The sequence below is a fragment of the Mobula birostris genome, chromosome 4 (assembly GCF_030028105.1).
Source record: "Mobula birostris isolate sMobBir1 chromosome 4, sMobBir1.hap1, whole genome shotgun sequence".
Taxonomy (NCBI): domain Eukaryota; kingdom Metazoa; phylum Chordata; class Chondrichthyes; order Myliobatiformes; family Myliobatidae; genus Mobula; species Mobula birostris.
In genome coordinates this window covers 209,679,472-209,701,659 of record NC_092373.1, presented here as the reverse complement: position 1 = coordinate 209,701,659, position 22,188 = coordinate 209,679,472, and positions in this window count along the sequence as shown.

The window sequence follows — 22,188 nt, the reverse complement described above, 5'->3', positions numbered from 1 at the left end:
CAGCAGTGAGCAATGATTCCATCTTCCCCACATGAGCAAAAAAAAAGACACATCAGTAATAAATTTTCCTGAAGGTTATTTGTGCTTACATTAAAATAAATCGAGTTTAGTCCATCAGATCTTCCTCACTCCCTGCCTTGTCCTGTCTGTCTTATCTACTGATCCCGCTCATTTTATTATGTTTTATTTTAATTTGCATCACCTTTCCCATCTGCCGCACAGCTGCTCTGGATCGCAACACAGTTCAAATGCTTCAGGAGTCAGAGGCGTGCGAAGTTGCCATTACTTAGGAGAACTTGGAAGTTTGAAAGATCTAAAGGTAGATAAGTCAACTGGACTAAATGGTGTATCCTCCAAGATTCAGAAATATATTGTGGAGACATCAGTATGATTTTTCAAGTATCACAAGATTGTGCAATGCTTCGGAAGACTGGAAAATTTGCAAATTTCACTCCATTCTTCAAAAACGGACAGGTGCAGCAAAAAGGAAACTCTACGCCAGTTAGTCTGGTCTCAGTGGTAGGCAAGATGTTGGAATTGTTTGTTAAGGATGTGGTTTTCAGCGTACATGATAATATAGGCCATAGCCCATTTGATTTCCTCAATGGAAAATCTGGCCTGACAACTCTATTGAAATTCTTTGAAGAAATAACAAGCAGAATAGAGAAAGAAGAATTCATGAATGTTGTCTACTTGAATTTTGAGAAGGCTATTGAGAAGGCCCGCACATGAGTCTGCTTAACAAACTCCAAATCCACGATGTTAGAAAATAGAAGCATGGAACGAGCATTGGCTGATTTGGCAGGAGACGAAGTGTGGGAATACAAGGAGACTTTTCTGTTTGGCCGCCTGTGACTACTGGTGTTCTGCGGGGGTCTGTGTTTGGACTGCTTCTTTTTACATATCAAAGACTTGCATGACAGAATTGATGAGTTTGCAGACAGCATGAGGATAGGTGGAAGGGCAGGTAATGTTGAGGGATGCTGCAGAAGGGTAAGCCAGATTAAGAGAATGGCGGAAGAAGTAACAGAATATAGTGTTGGGAAGTGTAATAAAATTGTGTTTGGTAGAAGGAATAAATGGAGAGAAAATTAAACAGTATGAGTTGTAAAAGCACTTGAGAGTCCTCAGTGCAGGATTCCAAAAAGCTAACTTGCAGATTGAGTTGATGGTGAGGAAGTCAAATGCAATGATAGCATTCACTAGTAAGGCCTTATTGGAGTATTGTGAACAGTTTTGAGCTCCTTATCCAAGAAAGGATGTGCTGACATTCTAGGGGCTTCAGAGAAGTTTCACGAGAATGTTGCCGGGAATGAAAGGGTTACCATATGAGAACCGGTTGATGACTCTGTGCTGGTACTCACTGGCATTCAGAAGAATAAGGCTGTGGTGATCTATCTGAAGCATATAAAATGTTGAAAGCCCTCGAGGGAGTGGATCTGGGGAAGATGTTTCCTATGTGGGGGGTGTGGAGTCGGAGACCAGACAGCACAGCCTCAGAATGGAGGGGGTGGGGGGTCATCCATTCAGAACAGTGATTAGGAGTAATTCTTCAGTGAGAGAGATGGCTTGGATGGGACAGAAATTATTCAATGTGTCGCAGAAAATCTTCTCCAACAATATATTGATGGTCCTACTACAGAGTGAAGAACACTGGATCTCCTGTTGGAACATGCAACTGAGCACGAGACATAAATGTCACTAGGGAACAATTCAGAAACAATGACCATTTTTAGTTGCAAAATACAATGAATTCTGGTTAATTAGGCAAGAATTAATTAATAAATTGGGAAGCTGCTTACTTGGAACAACAGATGAAGAACAAAGTCAAATCAGGAAAATACATGGGCTTCATTTTATTTATATGGGACCATATGCCAGAGACTGTGTCCAGTAGTTTCCAACTACCAGTCATGTACAAGTTGTGTGTCTGTTAGATACTACACTGAGCTTAGCGCTAACAGTTTTAAAGTAGTGTCACTCACAACACGCTGGAGGAACTCGGCAGGTCGGGCAGCATCCATGGAAACAATCAGTCAACATTTCGAGCCAGAACCCTTCGTGAAGGTTGGAGATGCCAGAAATGGCTGGGATGAAAAATCAAACCACTTCACTGTTTTAGCAGGTGGTAATACGAACAATTTGAAGATGTTGACAATCATATTGAATACTGAATATTACAATGAAAATGAAGATATTCATGTTTCAATCGTCGAAAACATTGTTTGAAGGCTTGTCCATTATCTCTGCAAGCTTTCTGCGCTGTTATATAGAAACATAGAAACATAGAAAATAGGTGCAGGAGTAGGCCATTCGGCCCTTCGATCCTGCACCACCATTCAGTATGATCATGGCTGATCATCCAACTCAGAACCCTGTACCAGCCTTCTCTCTATACTCCCGATCCCTTTAGCCACAAGGGCCATATCTCTCACTCTCAGCTATTAGGAGCGACAGTTTTATGGTACAGTAGTAGTATTGGTAGTGTTCTAATTTGTTTTGTATTTCATTTAAATACGTAGTTTGTTACTCGGTTAAATAGCAGTTTTTTTTTTCTTTTTTACACCTTTTTAACTATCTCTGCAAAGATTCGGTTAATTGGGCCAAAATGTACCGGTCCTAATGTGGCCCAGTTAACTGGAATCTACTGTGCTGGTTCACATTTTAAAATTATAAATTAGAGCAGGTCAATCTTAAAGTCTGTAGACAGCAACTTGAAAAGGTTGACTAGTAGATGCCGATTACAGGTTAAGGGATGTCTAGAAAGTAGGAGTCTTCTACAAATCAGAGTGGGAGAGGTCAAGGGCCAATAATCCTATTAGAGAGCAGGTTCTTGCTGGCTGGATTAGGGAATCCTGGTTAATGAGACTCTGGTCAGAAAAAGGAGCTGACGGGTCAGGTGTAGGCAGCTATGATCATGTGAATCCCATGAGAAGTATACAGATGTACGAGTACATATGAGTACAACAATGCAATAGAGATGACTGTTATAAAAACCAGTGTTACTCAAGAAGTTCTTCAGGAGGGCAAAGACAAGCACATTCAAACAGAGAAAGCATTCCACGAGGCTCTAGATTCAAATAGAAAAAGGGAGGTCTGCTATGATTCTGTTTTAATAGAAGGCAATGACATTCAAAATGGACAATGGGGCAGATGTCACAGTTATCCCTGAATGCCTGTTCACAAAATTGGCAAAGAAAAACAGGCATTAAGTAAAACCAAACAAAGAAAGTACTTATGGGCCGAGGGAAAGATAAGCTCAATGTGAAAGGAATGTTTACTGTTTCCACCCATGAAAATGAGGAACAGTTAAATGACGATGTCTATGTTGTTCAGAATCTCTTCCCATCATGACTGGGATGAGAATACATTGAGAATCTGAATCTTATTGCATGGTTGGCTTCCCTAAACAATGCTCAGTGGCAGCGGAAGTGCTCAGCGTTGTTCATTGAAAGAAGAGTACCTTATCCAGCTGAGGCCTGGAGTGACTGGCCTCAGACCATAGTGATGTCTTTGACCATATTGAGGCAAATAGCAGACTCATTGAGGAACAAAGTCAAATCTGAACTTGAGAGAATGGAGACGTTGGACATCATAACTAGATTCCATGGTCGTACTGACTGGTGTGCGAGCATTGTTCCTGTTCCCGAGTCAGATGGCACACCGAGGATCTATGTTGATAAAACAAAACTGAATAACACATTAAGATGGGAGAAGTTTGTTCTGCCCTCTTTTGAACAAACATTGGGTATGTTGATTCCAGCAAAGTTCTTATCAAACTAGATGCAAACTCAGGGTCCTCGCAGATCCATTGAGCCCCCGAGTCACGGAAGCTCACAACCTTTGTCATACCATATTGACACTGTGCATCAAAAGACTCCCATTGGCATCTCATCAGCCCCTGCACTCTTTAAGGTGAGGATGAACTAAATTTTGGAGAGACTGGAAGGAGTAGCCTGCCACATGGATGATAAACTCATCTTTCAAGGCTCATGTGAGGAACATGTCAAAAAAGCGGCAGCTGCCTTTGAGAAACTGAAACATCTGGATTTCCCCTGAACAGAAAAAAAAATGCAAATTTGTACAGTTTGTGGTGAAGTTCTTTTGCCACCAGTTGTCCTCAGGGGGAGTGCAGCCAGATTCAGAGAACCTGGCAAGACTTCAGAATATGGAACAACCTACGTATGTGTTAGAGATATGGAGTTTTCTTGGCATGATAAACCAGCTGGGAAAATTCAGTCCAGATGTGTCAGTGAAAAATTCATGACATGGCCTCCTCTCTCAGAGAAACATTTGGACCTGAGACACACCAGAGGAAAAGTCACTCTCATCACTTAAAGTAGAACTTATCTCACCACCAACATTTGCGTTCTTTGATCTCAACAAGGTAACCAAGTTCTCAGCAGATGCCTCTTCCTATGGCCTAAGGGGACAGCTCATGCAAAACTGCAATGCTGTATGGAAATTGGTGGCATCTACATCAGGAGCACTGCCTCCTACTGAGCAGTGTTATTCCCAAATCAAAAAGCAGATGCTGACTCTCGTCTGGCCTTGTGAATGATTCAGCTGCTACTTGATAGACACTAAATTCCTACTTGAAAAAAGACCATAACCTTCTTGTCAGCCCCCTCAGCTAGTAATAATTGGATGATGTAACACCACGTATGCAAAGATTCAGAATGAGGTTTATGTAATACAGTTATGACATGTAACGTGTAACATGTCTCTGGCAAATCCTTCACAATGTCAGACTCTCTGTCATGGATGCCATGCAAAAAAGAGTGGAAGGAAGCTAAATCTGCCCTCATGGAAGATACCGACATCTACTTAGCTCAGGTACGTGGAAGATTTCCTGCATCACAGATCATATACCATGATTGTTTTCCATCAGAATATAACGAGGTGAAATTAGGAGAAACAGGATCACGTGAATCCCACAAAGTCCGCAAAACATGGTGAAAGAAATAGAGTGGCCAGATCCTTACAATGAGAATGCCCCTATTCAAGAATCGTCATCCACTCCAACATTTCCAGCAACCTATACGAGATACGGTTGTTTCATCTCTTCCACCACAGATATATACTCTGTAGCCTAATAGCCCAAAACAAATGATGGAAGATGCAGAATAATTCTCTCAGTTTGCCCGAGTATTCAGGTAGTCTACCCTGACCTCCATAACATTTAGTGTATTTTTTAAAAAGAGTTCTAATGTTACAGGCATTTCACAATATGCGGCTCTTCTGCAAAAATGGAATTGCTGGAAAAGAAGTCGAAATATAGAGTGAATGATAATTAAAACAAGCACAAAACACAGTTATAATGTAAGCTATAGTTTTTTAATTTTTATGTAAGTTACATGCATATGGGCGGTATGGGTAAAGTGAACTGAATCACTCAATTTCAATACAGTTCTATAGACAACAAGGGCATACTTTGTTTTGCTTTATCCTGTCAAGAAGGGGAGATGCTGTGCTAGTTAATGGGTTAATCCTATCCACTCAGTTAGGCACTGCCACATAGGAGGAATTCATATATTGTTATCAATAAAGTTCAGTTGAAAAAGCTGCGTGCTGCTGTGCTGGTGCACTCGGCGGCCTCCCTCATCATTTAACACAACAGCTCATTCTCTACTGTGCGGATGGACGGCCGTGCAGTCAATGAAATGCTCCAATGCAACTGGAAATTTCTGTTAATTTAAAGTGCTATGTAACAAATTTCTGCTCAGAGCAATGGTTGGTCCGCGGCATTGTAAGTACAAAATTAGAGGAAATGTTCATCCACTCCACTTGCTTCCCTGGCACTCTAGTTCAGACCTCTGTAACTCTAGTCTAAACGCTTACTCTGAGTAGCACTAGGAAACTAGGAAGCTTATGGGGTGTTAGCTTTCATAAGTCGAGGGATAGAGTTTCAGAGCACGAGGTAATGATGCAGCTCTATAAAACTCTGGTTAGGCCACACTTGGAGTACTGTGTCCAGTTCTGGTCACCTCACTATAGGAAGGATGTGGAAGCATTGGAAAGGGTACAGAGGAGATTTACCAGGATGCTGCCTGGTTTAGAGAGCATGCATTATGATCAGAGATTAAGGGGGCTAGGGCTTTACTCTTTGGAGAGAAGGAGGATGAGAGGAGACATGATAGAGATACACAAGATATTAAGAGGAATAGATAGAGCAGATAGCCAGCGCCTCATCCCCAGGGCACCACTGCTCAATACAAGAGAACATTGCTTTATGGTAAGGGATGGGAAGTTCAAGGGGGATATTAGAGGAAGGTTTTTTACTCAGAGAGTAGTTGGTGCGTGGAATGCACTGCCTGAGTCAGTGGTGGAGGCAGATACACTAGTGAAGTTTAAGAGACTACTAGACAGGTATATGGAGGAATTTAAGGTGGGGACTTATATGGGAGGCAGGGTTTGAGAGTCGACACACCAATGTGGGCCGAAGGGCCTCTACTGTGCTTACATAGTACATATGTTCCATGTTCTATGTTATGAAACCTTCCCACATGGATATTGGTCCCCTCCAGTTCAGGAACAAACTGTCCTCTTTGTACAGGTCTTGCCTGTTCTGGAGAAAAGCCAAAGCCAGCGGAGGCGCGGCAGTGAAGGAGAAAGTGCGGGGGTTGGCTGAAAGGGAGTGGTTGTTTTAAAAGCCGGTCGTAAGCAGCCGGCAGCACAGACCTTCAAGGTCGGCGGAGGCGCGGCAGTGAAGGAGAAAGTGCGGGGGTTGGCTGAAAGGGAGTGGCTGTTTTAAAAGCCGGTCGTAAGCAGCCAGCAGCACAGACCTTCAAGGTCGGCGGAGGTGCGGCAGGTGAAACTAATTACTCAAATTAACAGCTAATATATGCAAGGCTTGCTCGAAGGGAGCAGCCTGCCGGGGAGCGGCCTTGTCGAGGGAGGTGCCTTTTGAGAAAAGTGCAAATCTTTAGCTCGAGAGTCTTGGCGAGGAGGCTGAGAGAGGAGCCTATGCTACAGTTGGAGAGGGGGAGAAGTGGCGAAGAAATGACCGCCAGGCTGATTCAGTGTGCTGCGTGCATGATGTAGGAGGTCAGGGACACTGATGGTGCCTCTGGCTCCTACAACTGTGGAAAATGTGTTCAGATTCAGCTTCTGAAGGATCATGTTGCAGCACTGGAGAGGCAACTGGATGACCTCAGGTTCATCCGGGAAAACGAGAGTTTTCTGGACAGGACCTTCAGCGAGGTCGTTACACCGAGGATACAGGAAGAGAGAAGGGGGGCGACGATGAGGAAGGAAAGACCATAAGATGATTAGACAAAGGATCAGAAGTCGGCCATTCGGCTCATTGAGTCTGCACCGCCATTTTATTATGAGCTGATCCATTCTCCCATTTAGTCCCATTCCCCCGCCTTTTCACTATAACCTTTGATGACCTGGCTACTCAGATACCTATCAATCTCTGCCTTAAATACAGCCAATGTCTTGGCCTCCACTGCTGCCCGATGCAACAAATACCATAGATTCACCACCCTCTGACTAAAAAGTTTGTTTGCATTTTTGTTCTGAATGGGCGCCCTTCAATCCTTAAATCATGCCGTCTTGTACTAGACTCCCCCATCATGCGAAACAACTTTGCCACATCCACTCTGTCCATGCCTTTCAACATTCGAAATGTTTCTATGAGGTCTCCCCTCATTCTTCTAAACTCCAAGGAATACAGTACAAGAGAGGACAAATGTTCCTCATATTTTAACCGTCCCATTCCCGGAATCATTCTAGTGAATCTTCTCTGTACCCTCTCCAACGTCAGCACATCCTTTCTTAAATAAGGAGACCAAAACTGCCCACAGTACTCCAAGTGAGGTCTCACCAGCGCCTTATAGAGCCTCAACATCACATCCCTGATCCAACACTCTATTCCTCTAGAAATGAATACCAACATTTCATTCGCCTTCTTCACTACCAACTCAACCTGAAGGTTAACCTTAAGAGTATCCTGTACGAGGACTCCCAGTTCCGTTGCATCTCAGAACTTTGAAATCTTTCCCCATTTAAATAATAGTCTGCCCGTTTATTTCTTCTGTCAGAGTGCATAACCATACACTTTCCAACATTGTATTTCACTTGCCACTTCTTTGTCCATTCTTCCAATCTATCCAAGTCTCTCTGCAGACTGTTTCCTCAGCACAACCGACCCCTCCACCTATCTTCATATCATCAGCAAACTTAGCCACAAAGCCATTTATTCCATAATCCAAATCGTTGATGTACAATCGACTCCAACAACTTCCCAACCACTGATGTCAAGCTAACAGGTCTTTAATTTCCTTTTTGCTTCCTTGCCACCTTCTTAAATAGCGGAGTGACATTTGCAATCTTCTAGTCCTCTGGAACCATGCCAGAATCTATCGACTTTTGAAAGATCATCGCTAATGCCTCCGCAATCTCCGCAGCTACTTCCTTCAGAACACGAGGGTGCATTCCATCTGGTCCAGGAGATTTATCTACCTTTAGCCTATTCAGCTTCCTGAGTACTTTCTCTGTCGTAATTGTGACTGCGCACTCTACCAGTGAAATGTGCCCGTTCCACTTGCTGCAACACAAGCCCAAAGCATGATCGATCCACCCCCCGCCACCCCGCTTAACAGTCGGAGAGGTGTTCCTTTCATGAAATCTTGCACCTTTTTTTCTCCAAGCATACCTTTGCTCATTGCAGCCAAAACATTATCTTTTAACTTCATCAGTCCACAGGACCTGTTTCCAAAAATGCATAAGGCTTGTTTAGATGTTCCTTTGCAAACATGATGCTGAATTTTGTGGTGAGGACGCAGGAAAGGTTTTCTTCTGCTGCTTCTTCCATGAAGGTCACATTTGTGCAGGTGTCGCTGAGCAGTAGAGCAGTGTACCACCACTCCAGAGTCTGCTGTATCTTCCTGAAGGTCTTTTGCAGTCAAATGGGGGTTTGATTTGCCTTTCTAGCAATCCTACAAGCAGTTCTCTCGGTAAGTTTTCTTGGTCTTCCAGACCTCAACTTGATCTCCACCGTTCCTGTTAACTGTCATTTCTTAATTACGTTACGAACTAAGGAAACAGCTACCTGAAAACGTTTTGCTATCTTCTTATAGCCTTTTCCTGTTTTGTGGGCATCATTTATTTTAATTTTCAGAGTGCTAGGCAGCTGCTGAGAGGAGCCCATGGCTGCTGATTGTTGCGGCAAGGTCTGAGGAGTCAGGGTATTTATAAATCTTTGAAATTTGCATCACCTGGCCTTTCCTAATGATGATTGTGAACAAGCCATAGCCCTAACAAGCTAATTAAGGTCTGAGACCTTGGTAAAAACTATCTGAGAGCTCAAATCTCTTGGGGTTCCCAAACTTTTGCATGGTGCTCCTTTCCTTTTTTCACTCTGAAATTGTACAAAACAAAAATAATACACTAATCTTGCTTAAAATGTTGAAAAGAATGTTTCATCTTTAACTTTATGGCTTTTGGAGATCAGTTCATCTTCTACTCACTTAACTATTCACAGTAACAGAAATTCTGACCGGGGTGCCCAAACTTTTGTGTGCTATTGTATAGGATGCCATTGGTAATTAATAAGGTCAAGCAGTTGGCATATTGATGGGACCTAAGCTTTCAGTGGCAAAATAACACAAGTCATGTGTTTAATAAACAAAATTAATAGACCTGCACTTGATTTCAAATCATATGATCAAACACTTGAAGACGTGTCAGTGGTAAGATTTCCAGGCACGTGGATGGTCAATAAGCTGATATGGAAGCACCATATCAGTAAAATAATTGATAAATATAAAGGAGCAATAAATGTTCTCAGGTGCCTTTGTGGGTATTCTTTGGGTGCTACACGAAAATCTCTGTTGACCATTTATATTTGTTTAAATGGTCTCGATTAGGACTCTGTGGCTTATGTATCAGCTTCATCTTCAACTTTAAAATGTTTGGATGTGGTAGAAGCACAGGCTTTAAGATTCTGTTACGGTGCAGTGAGGTCGTCTCCTGTTTCAGGTTTACTGATTGATATTGCGAAGATTGAATTTGATGTTAACATATTTGATTAATTTGAAGGAGCAAAGAAATGATCATCCTGTTAAAGGTGTGTTGGAGGACTGTCGGGAAGATCACAAGAAAAGTGTTTTAGTTTTGGGTGCTTGGGTTCTTATTCCACTGGAATTCCGTGTTCATTGAATTATGCAATATGTCCCACTGTAGCTTTCTTAGTAACCCCAACTTGTTTTTACAAATGCTTTTATTGATTTTGGGATACACGATTTAATAAAGTCTCAGGATATGGTTATGCCTGAGGATCTGTTAGTTCATTGGTATATTAAGGAAATGTATTGTGATATGTTAACCATTTTACAGAAGGATCAAAATATAATTTAATTGGGATTGTTGGTGTGGCGGTTTTAGTGCCCAAATTTTCGATAACAATAAGGAAATGACATTGACCGTTTTCTGGGGAACAACATCCTCGATGCACTTTCAGATGAAGCACGTGACCCCATCGTGAACTCGGTCACATCCTCATCATGGGAGACAGTCCAACTGATGTCACCAAGCAGTCTTGTAGCATGAAGGCCGATTGGTCGGACCAACAGTGGACGGATCACCTATGGCTGCCTCCTGTTTCAGCTTTTGCCTGTACATCGGCAGAAGCAGGATCAAAGATTGATCTGATTCTTCAAATGTGGTCGGAGGAGCACGTTGTAATCGTTGCAGATGGTCGAGTGTACTCGCTCCCCGAGTGCTCACCTGGATGTGCTGGCAAAACTTCGGAGGGACTTCAGTCAGCGATGATGGATTAAAGTCACGGCAACAATGAAGGCAGCCTCTGGGTGTGCAGTCTTCAGCGTGTTGAAGGTTTCGTACAGCTCCTTGGGAGCCAGGTCAGTTTCAGCCTGTGGCGGAATGTACAGTGTGTTGATGTTAACAGCCGTGAACTCCCTAGGCAGCCAGTAGGGTCTAAACAGCTGTTCCAGATCTGGGTAACAAAGGATTTGAGCACATGCATATTCTGGCGGTTGCGCCAAGAATTGTTGACCATGAAGCATACCATTCCTCCTTTACTCTTCCCAGTGAAGTCTTTCGACCTGTCCGCCAGGAACAGGGAGAACCCAAAGGGTTCGATGGCATGGTACGGTGTCTCCTCCGTCAACCAGGTCTCCACGACGCACAAAACGTTATATTCTTTTATTTCCTGCTGGTAAGAGATTCTGGCTGTCAGTTCACACAGCTTGTTGTCCAGGACCAGGTTCTAATCACGCTAGGAATATGGGTTTGTTGGGTTATGCAATACGTCCCACTGTCGCGTTCTTGGTAACCCACATTATTGTTCTCAATGCCTTTAGTTGATTTTAGGATACGCAATTTAATAAAGTCTAAGGATTCCGTTATGCTTGAGAATCTGTCGATTCGTCAGTATAAAATGGAAAACTATTATGATACGTTAAACATTGCTGCAGAAGAATCAAAAGGTGACTTAACTGAGACATTGCTGTGGCTGTTTTTTTTTTCTGCATGAATTACAGGTAACTATAAAGAAACAACATGTATCACTATAGATAATAGAATTTGTTTCCATCGTATTAAGCTTACAGTGGGTGGTGGAAATTTGTTCATGTAAAGTTGTAACTTGTTCAGATGCCTTTTTGGTTTTGATAAGTCTTAAAACAGGTCATTCTTGCAGTGGGACAGATTTACTGATGGAAACTCATCAAACATTATTCCTTACGCAGAGTATTGGTTTATATTCACATCAAAGTTGCTGGTGAATGCAGCAGGCCAGGCAGCATCTCTAGGAAGAGGTACAGTCGACATTTCGGGCCAAGACCCTTCGTCAGGACTAACTGAAGGAAAGGTTAGTAAGAGATTTGAAAGAAAACAGACAAAAATAGAATTAGATAGAATTTCCAAACTAATTAAAGATCTAGATAATACTTATGCAGTTTCTCCTAATGTTGATTTATTTAAACAAAGGGTTGAACTTAAATCTCAATATAATTTACTATTAACTTATCTGATTGAAAGAAATTTGTTTAAATTAAAACGTCAATTTTATATGTCTGGAGATAAAAGTAACAAGCTATTAGCATCTCAATTTAAAGCAGTTAGAGCTAAAAGACAAATTTTAAAAATTCGTAGAAGAGGTAGTAGTTTACCTTGTAATTATGAAGATATTAATAAAAATTTTCAAGACTATTACAGTGAACTCTATAAATCTCAGTTTCCAGCTGACCCTTCTAATATGTATGCCTTTTTACAAAAGATTGATTTTCCTAGAATATCTGTTGAAGATCCAGCAAATTCTTGATGTTCCTTTTACTGAAAGAGAAATTCAGAAAGCTATTCTTTCAATGCAATCTGGTAAAGCTCCTGGGTTGGATGGTTTTACTGTAGGATTTTATTAAAAATTTGAACATTTGCTTACTCCTTATATGTTGGAAATGCTTAAAGATTCTTTTATGTTAGGACAGTTACCTTCCACATTTTATGAAGCTTCTATTTCTTTAATTCTTAAGAAAGATAAAGACCCTACTGATTGTGCTTCATATAGACCTATTTCATTATTAAATGTGGATGCTAAAATTCTTTCAAAAATAATGGATAATCGGATGGAGAATATACTAGCTAAAATTATTTCTCAGCATCAAACAGGTTTTATAAAAGGCCGTTATTCCTTTTCTAATACTCGGAGACTGTTAAATATTATATACTCATCCCTCTCTAAGACTCCCCAATGTGTTGTTTCTCTTGACACTGAAAAGGCATTTGATAGAGTTGAATGGAAATATCTATTTAAAGTTTTAGAGAAATTTAGCTTTGGTACTAATTTTAGTAAATGGATTAGATTGATATATAAAAGCCCTATTGCCACTGTTATCACTAATAATTGTAGATCCCCTTTTTCCAATTTTCTCGGGGTACAAGACAAGGATGTCCGTTAAGTCCTCTGTTACTTAACTTGATGTTGGAACCCTTGGCTATTGCACTTCATGAGGATAAAAATATTCAAGGAATTTCTATAAACGGGACTATTCATAAGATCTCCCTTTATGCAGATAATCTTTTGGTTTATATTTCGAATCCTGAAGAATCTATTCCAATCTTATTGAAATTATTAAATGAACTTGGATTGTTTTCAGGATATAAATTAAACCTGCATAAAAGTGAATTTAAAAACTCAAACAACAGGAATTCTGCAGATGCTGGAAATTCAAGCAACACACATAAAAGTTGCTGGTCAACGCAGCAGGCCAGGCAGCATCTCTAGGAAGAGGTGCAGTCGACGTTTCAGGCTGAGACCCTTCATCAGGACTAACTGAAGGAAGAGTGAGTAAGGGATTTGAAAGTTGGAGGGGGAGGGGGAGATCCAAAAAAATGAAGTGAATTATTTCCTTTAAATGATTCCGCTTCTATATATGATAACATTCCTTTAAAAGTTACGGATTCTTTTAAATATTTAGGTATTACCATTACTAAAAATTATGGAGACCTTTATAGAGCTAATTTAGTTCCCTTAGTGGATTTTATGAAGCAATTTTTTTCTGGATGGAATCCACTTACACTTTCCTTAGTAGGTCGAATTCATGCAGTTAAAATGATGATTTTACCAAAATTTTTATATGTATTTCAAAACATTCTTATTTTTCTAACTAAGAAGTTTTTTGATCAAGTTGACTCTATTATTTCATCTTTTGTTTGGAATAATAAAAGACCAAGAATTGGAAAATGTCATTTACAAAAATTGAAAAAGGATGGAGGACTTACTTTGCCTAATTTAAGAATGTACTATTGGGCGGTTAATATATGTTATGCGTGTTCTTGGTTATATTGGACCGATAAAAAGGAACGACCATCTTGGGTTGACTCAGAATTGAAAACTGTGAAACAATTTCATTTAGCTTCATTATTAGGAGCTCCTTTACCTGTACAATTAGCAAAAATTTCTATTTTAAATATAAATCCTATGATTAATCAATCATTATGAATTTGGTATCAGTTTTGTAAGTTTTTTAATCTTAAAAAAATTAACCTTTTCAGTTTAATTTATTGAAACTATTTATTTAAACCGTCACTTAATGATCCTACCTTTTCTCTTTGGACGAATAAAGGAATTTTTTCCTTTATGGACTTGTTTCAAGGAGGTCGATTGATGTCCTTTGAGAAATTAGTAACTAAATACTCTCTCTCATATTCACATTTTTTGCAATATCTTCAGGTCAGACATTTTTTACAAGAATAATTAAGTAATTTTCCATATATACAAGATTCTGACCTGTTAGACATTATTTTAAAAATGAACCCTTTAATGAAAGGCTTTATTGGGAAATGTTATAATTTACTATTACAACAGGACAATTATCCTTTACTTAAGATCAAGCAAGATTGGGAAAGAGAGCTTAATATGATCTTGATAAGAGAGGATTGGTTGCGAATTTTGAAGCTGGTTAACTCTTCTTCGATTTGTGCCAGTCATTCTCTAATTCAATTTAAAATTGTACATCGTTATTATTTGACGAAGGAGAGATCGTCTAAAATGTTTCCAAATGTAAATAGTCAGTGTGATAGATGCAAAACTGAGATAGCTATATTGACACATATGTTTTGGTCGTGTTCTGTATTGAAACAATTTTGGAAATCTATTTTTTTCTGTGATCTCTAAAGCTTTAAGAATCAATTTACAACCTAATAAATTGACAGTTTTGTTTGGTATAATTCCTCAACATATTCACGGTCTTTCTATGTCAGACCAATACATAATTGCATTTGTTACATTATTGGCTAGAAGGGCTATTTTATTAAAATGGAAAGATGTCTCTGCTCCCTCTTTGACACAATGGTTCTCTCAGGTGATGTTACGTCTTAGTTTGGAAAAAATTAGAAGTTGAACTTTTCATCCTAAATTTGACTTTGAGAAAAGGTGGGGTTCTTTTGCCCGTTATTATCATTTGACTTGAGTTAATTAAGATGGTCCTTTTCTGATGCTTGGTTATATGAATTTGGTTGGCGGTTTGATGTCTTTTTTTATGGAAGCTTGTATGACGTATAGCTCCAGGTTTGGGCTTCAAATGTTTTTTTTTCCCCTTTTTTTTAGTTATTAGGGGTTTTTCTCTGTTTTAGTTAGTAGGGGTTCTTTTTTCCCTTCTTTCCTTTTTTCCATAAAAAAAAGCTTTAATACTTTGTTTTTTGATTATTATTGATATACTGTTCACCCTGGTTGATAGTTTAACTTTTACTCTACATATGGATATGTTATCTTGATTATTTTGATGTATTTTTCTCTGTTGTTGATTTTCAATAATAATTCATAAAAAAGTTTAAAAAGAAAGAGAGAGATGTCAGGGATAAGTTTTTTACGCAGAGACTGGTGAATGTGCGAAATGGGCTGCCGACAATGGTGGTGGAGGCGGATACGATAGGGTCTTTTAACAGACTTTTGAATAGGTACACGGAGCTTAGAAAAAAGAGGGCAATGGGTAACCCAAGTAATTTCTAAGGTAAGGACATTTTCGCCACAACTTTGTGGGCCAAAGTGCCTGTATTGTGCTGTAGGTTTTCTATGTTTCTGTGTTTCAATCGGCAAAGCCACATGCACCCCTAAATCCGTAAACACCCGCAAATTCCCCGACAAATCGGGGAATATGGGCACATCCCCAAATCAGTGCGTACTCCAAATCCGTGCTTGCACCTACAAATTAGACTATCCTAGAGTGGGAATCATTTCAGACTCTTCACAAAACAGCTGCCTCCACCTGAAAAATAGCAAGAACAAAGTTTAAATTCCAAACACACGTCCACATGCATATTCCTCATATTGTGGCGACCCACTTTCTGGCACACACGAAGCGGCTCACAACAGCGCGCGCAGGCAGAGGGCCGGCCCCGAAAAGGGCGCCAGGCCATCTTCACCAGCAGGGGGAAAATCCCGCGCGCGGAAAGGGTCTGGGAATATGCATTCCCCACAGCAGTCCCGCCCCAGGGAGGGCGGGAACGGGAATGCTTTAAAGCAGGCCGCGAAGTTTGAATAAATCTCTTTCATCGCAACTCTAACTCACCGACTCCGTGTGGTTATTCTAGCGCTGCATGTAGCGCATCGCTACAATTGGTGACCCCGACGGCCCAAACGATATTTGGGCCAGAGATGACCGACGCTGCATCTGTTCACGCAGTTTCGTTAAAACTGCCAAGCTTCTGGACGCTGCGACCCCATTTATGGTTCGAACAAGCAGAAGCTCAATTCCACATTCGGCAGATAACCTCGGAGTCCACTCGCTACTACTACGTGCTGAGCTCTCTCGACCAAGAGACTGCTGCACAAGTTGAGGAGTTTATACAGTCGCCCCCGGAGGACAGCAAATACACAGCATTCAAAGCCCTGCTCATAAGGACTTTCGGACTCTCACGGCGCGAATGAGCACGTCGCTTAATGCACCTGGATGGTTTGGGAGACGGGCCGCCGTCAGCATTAATGAACGAAATGCTAGCCGTGGCTGAAGGACACAAACCCTGCCTCATGTTTGAGCAGGCGTTCCTAGAGCAACTGCCCGAGGACATATGGCCGCTACTGTCCGACGCAGATTTCAGCAACCCCCGGGAGGTGGCGGCCCGAGCAGATGTGCTGTGGAATGCCAAGAAGGAGAGAGGGGCGCCCGTCGCACAGATCACCAAGCCGCGTGCCCAACGACAGACCAGACCAGGCCCGGCAGCAGAGCCTACAAAACCCGGCGACGGGAGTGAGGAGCCCAACGAACAATGGTGTTTCTACCACCAGCGGTGGGGCACAGAGGCCCGGCGCTGCAGACCACCCTGCAAATTCCCGGGAAACGCCAGGGCCAGCCGCCGCTGATGGCTACGGCGGCTGGCCATCAGGACAGCCTCCTGTACGTCTGGGACAAGCAGTCGGGACGCCGCTTTTTGGTCGACACTGGAGCGGAGATCAGCGTCTTACCTCCAACGAGTTATGATACCCGCAACAGAGAACCGGGACCCACCCTGAGGGCCGCAAATGGTAGCACAATACGAATCTACGGCACCCGCACGGTGCGGCTACAGTTCAGCTCCAGCCGGTTCACGTGGGACTTCACACTGGCCGCCGTGGCCCAACCACTCCTGGGGGCGGATTTTCTACGAGCCCACAGCCTGCTGGTCGACCTGCAAGGGAAGCGATTAGTCCACGCCAAGACTTTTCAAATGTTCTCCCTAGGTGAAGCAAAGTTGCCAGCCCCAAACCTGGACTCCATCACGCTGTCCGACAACGAATTCACCAGGGTCCTGGCGGATTTCCCATCAGTACTGACACCGCAGTTCACGGCAGCCATGCCCAGACACGGAGTACAGCACCACATCCCGACCTAGGGACCACCCCTCCACGCCCGTGCTCGAAGGCTTCCCCAGACAAGCTCCGACTGGCGAAGGAGGAGTTCAAGAAGATGGAGGAATTGGGGATCATACGACGGTCCGACAGCCCATGGGCCTCCCCCCTTCACATGGTGCCCAAGGCAACGGGGGACTGGAGACCATGCGGTGACTACCGCAGACTGAACGAGGCTACAACGCCAGACCGCTACCCTGTGCCGCACATTCAAGACTTCGCAGCAAACCTACAGGGCGCAGGGATCTTTTCCAAGGTAGACCTCGTCCGGGGATACCATCAAATCCCTGTACATCCGGACGACATCCCCAAAACAACACTCATCACCCCGTTCGGACTTATCGAATTCCTCCGAATGCCGTTTGGTCTAAAGAATGCCGCACAGACTTTCCAGCGGCTAATGGACGCGGTGGGACGCGACCTGGACTTTGCATTCATCTATTTGGACAACATCCTCATAGCAAGCAGTAGTCGGCAGGAGCATCTGTCCCACCTCCGCCAGCTCTACTCCCGCCTGAGCGAATTCGGCCTTACAATCAACCCAGCCAAATGCCAGTTCGGACTCGACATCATCGACTTCCTGGGCCACAGGATTACTAAAGACGGGGCAACCCCGCTGCCCGCCAAGGTAGACGCGGTCCGCAACTTCCCCTGACCCAACACAATCAAAGGCCTGCAGGAATTCGTGGGTATGGTGAATTTCTACCACCGTTTCCTCCCCTCAGCAGCCCGAACCATGCGCCCCCTGTTCACTCTAATGTCGGGTAAGGGCAAGGACATTACCTGGGACAAAGAGGCCGCAACCGCTTTCATTAAAACCAAAGAAGCCGTGGCAAACGCCGCGATGCTAGTGCATCCCAGAACGGATGTTCCTACTGCCCTCACGGTGGAAGCATTCAACACAGCAGTCGGTGGAGTGCTGGACAACTTATCGAGGGTCGCTGGCAACCCCTGGCGTTCTTCAGCAAACACCTACGACCACCTGAACTCAAATACAGTGCTTTCGACCGGGAGCTATTGGCACTATACCTGGCAATCCGGCATTTCAGGTACTTCTTAGAAGGTAAGCCCTTCACCGCGTTCACAGACCACAAACCGCTTACCTTTGCGTTCATGAAGGTGTCCGACCCCTGGTCGTCCCGCCAGCAGCGACAGCTGTCCTACATCTCCGAGTACACGACTGACATCCGGCATGTCTCTGGAAAGGACAACGTCGTGGCGGACGCACTTTCCAGACCTACCATACAGGCCCTGTCCCACGGGGTGGACTATGCAGCGCTGGCAGAGGCACAGCAGGCAGACGCTGAGATCCCCAGTTACAGGACTGCAGTCTCCGGTTTGCAGCTCCAAGACCTCCCCGTAGGCCCAGGTGAGAGGACCCTACTATGTGACGCAGCTACCGGCCAACCCCGCCCCGTCGTCCCAGCAGCCTGGCTCCGGCGGGTTTTCGAGTCCATTCACAACTTAGCGCGCCCCTCCATCAGGACAACCGTCCGGCTGGTCGCCAACAGGTTCGTGTGGCATGGACTGCGTAAACAGGTCAGTGAATGGGCCAAAACGTGCAAGCAGTGCCAAACGGCCAAGGTGCAGCGGCACACCAAGGCTCCGCCGCAGCGGTTCGAACCCACCCGCCGGAGGTTCGACCACATCCATGTGGATATCGTGGGACCCCTGCCAGTGTCACGAGAAGCGCGGTACATCCTAACTATGATAGACCGGTTCACCAGATGGCCAGAGGCAGTCCCGCTCACCAACACCACCTCCGAATCCTGCGCTCGAGCACTGATCGCAACCTGGGTAGCCCGCTTCGGGGTACCGGCCCACATTACCTCCGACAGGGGCGCCCAGTTCACCTCCAGCCTGCGGTCGGCTATGGCAAACCTTTTAGGATCTCAGCTACACCACACAACTGCCTACCACTCACAGTCGAACAGACTAGTGGAGCGCTTCCACCGTCACCTGAAATCGGCTCCCATGGCCCGCCTGGAGGGGCCTAACTGGGTGGACGAGCTTCCCTGGGTCCTGCTCGGAATCCGCACGGCGCCCAAGGAGGATCTGCACACCTCGTCGGCCGAGTTGGTGTACGGCGCACCCCTGGTCGTCCCAGGAGAGTTCATACCAGCCCCAAGGGGGCAAGAGGAAGAACCCGCAGCAGTCCTGGACAGACTACGGGAGAGGCTCGGTAACCTGGCCCCCATACCCACTTCACAGCACGGACAGAGCCCAACCTGCGTACCCAAAGACCTGCAGAACTGTAAGTTTCTTTTTGTTCGACGGGGCGGACACCGGGCACCGCTACAGCGACCCTACGAGGGGCCGTTTAAGGTGATCAGGAACAACGGGTCCACGTTCGTGCTGGACATTGCGGGGAGGCTGGAGGTTTTCACGGTGGACCGACTCAAACCGGCCCATGTGGACTTGGCGCAGCCGGTCCAGGCTCAGGCATCGCGGCGCAGGGGCAGACCTCCCAAACAGAGGCCGCTCCAGACTGTGGACATTGGGGGAGGTATCGCTGGTTCTGGGGAGGGGTTATGTGGCGACCCACTTTCTGGCACACACGAACCGGCTCACAACAGCGCGCGCAGGCAGAGGGCCGGCCCCAAAAAGGGCGCCAGGCCATCTTCACCAGCAGGGGAAAATCCAGCGCGTGGAAAGGTTCTGGGAATATGCATTCCCCACAGCAGTCCCGCCCCAGGGAGGGCGGGAACGGGAAGGCTTTAAAGCAGGCCGCAAAGTTTGAATAAATCTCTTTTCATCGCAACTCTAACTCACCGAATCCGTGTGGTTATTCTAGCGCTGCGTGTAGCACACCGCTACAATATAATCATTGACATCCTTTAAATCTGTGCACCTCACCAAACTCATCCTCATCCCCGTGTCAGTGAGTGCACCAAAATCTACCGACACCTCTATATTCGCTGACAAACCCCTATGTCTGCGCAAATCCCTGTGCACCCCATATTAACCAAAACGTTCCTGAATCAGCGCAATCCTCAAATCCGTGTGCACCCCGACATCCGTGCTCACCCGAATCTGCCACCAGGCACAAATCCACTGGCATACCCAGATCTGTGCGCACCCCAAACCTGCTGACTCCCCCACATGCACATTAGATTATCTCAGAGCAAGAATCATTTCAAACATTTCTCAAATTATCTGCCTCCAATTTAAAAAAAATAGCAAGAACAGAGGGCGAAGTTCAGGTTGCATTTATTATTAAACTATGTATCAATGAAACAACCTCAAAACACATCAAAATCCACCGGGATTCCCATATCTGCAAATCTGTGTGCACTCCCAAATCTGTGCACGTCCGCAAACACACATGCAAACGCCAACTCAGCGTTCACCCCCAAATCTGTGTGCATCGTCAAATCCACGAGCACCCCCAAACCTGCCGACAGCCCCAAATCCATTCACATACCCCGATCTGTGCGAACCCCAAAACTACCGACACCCTGAAATCCACCCACATAACCAGATCTGTGCGCACCCTAAACCCGCTAACATCCCCACAGTAGATTATCACAGAGCAAGAATCATTTCGAACACTTCATAAAATTGCTGCCCCCACCTCAAATCAAATAGCAAGAAGTTCAAATTACGAAGTGCATTTGTTCTTAAAGTATCCATAAATAAAACAGCCTTGAGTTTCATTACACCCCCAAATCCGTGTACATCTCCCAAATCCGCCGAGACACCCAAATCTGTGTGCAGCCGTAAAATCACCGACACTCCAAAATCCGTGTGCAACCCATATTCACCAACATACCCTGAAACCTTCGCACATCCGCAAATCAACGGGCAGCCCCATTTCCATGTGCACTCCCAAACCCGCTGACATCCCCACAAGCACATTCGATTATCCCAGAGCAAGAATCATTTCAAACAGTTCACAAAATAGGTGCCTCCATTTAAAAAAGGTTCAAAATGCAAACTGTATTCATTTTTTAAGTATTTCTGTATGTCTGCATCTCTGTGTGTTTATATACGTCCTGGTATGTGTCTGTCCGTCTTTTCATGTGTCTGTGTGTGTTTGTGTCAGGGACCAGCTCGCAGACGGCGCTCAGTCTTTGTCGTGACGGTGTAGCTACTGAGAACACATGGCTATCCTGTCTACTCCACACTCCCCTCCCCCGCCTATTCTGTAGCACACAAATAGGTAACGAACTGGCCTCTCCCGGAAACCACAAGCATTTATCTTCTGAGAGAACATTGTGGCTTTCCAAACAACGAAGAACTATACAACATTTATAATTCGCTGTGCGTGTCAACCGTCATCACAGTGCGGGGTCGGGGTGGGGGTAGGGGGTTGCGGACGGGGGGGTGCCGGGGAAACGAGCTACAGAAAAGGGGGAATTGGGGAGAAGGCAAGCGGCAGGGGAAATGTTCGGCAGAACGGGAGAAAGAGACAATAATGGAGAGAAGAAGGGCACTGACTGTGTAGGGTAGGGTGGAGTGTGTGGAGGAAAGAGTGGGCAGTGGGGAAGAGAACGGATGAAGAGTGGAGGACGGAAAGAATGAGACTGAGGCTATATATGTATAGTTAGTCTCTCTCTCTCTCTCTCTCTCTCTCTCTCTCTCTCTCTCTCTCCCTCTCTCCTCTCTCCTCTCTCCTCTCTCCTCTCTCCTCTCTCCTCTCTCCTCTCTCCTCTCTCCACTCCCCCGGCTATTCTGTAGCACACAATACGGGAACAAGCGGGCCTCTCCCGGAAGCCACAAGTTTTTTTTTATTTTCTGAGAGCACATTGCAGCTTTCCAAACAACGAAGAATTGCACATCAGACAATTCACTGTGCGTGTCAACCGTCATCACAGAGCTGGGTGGGGTGGGGA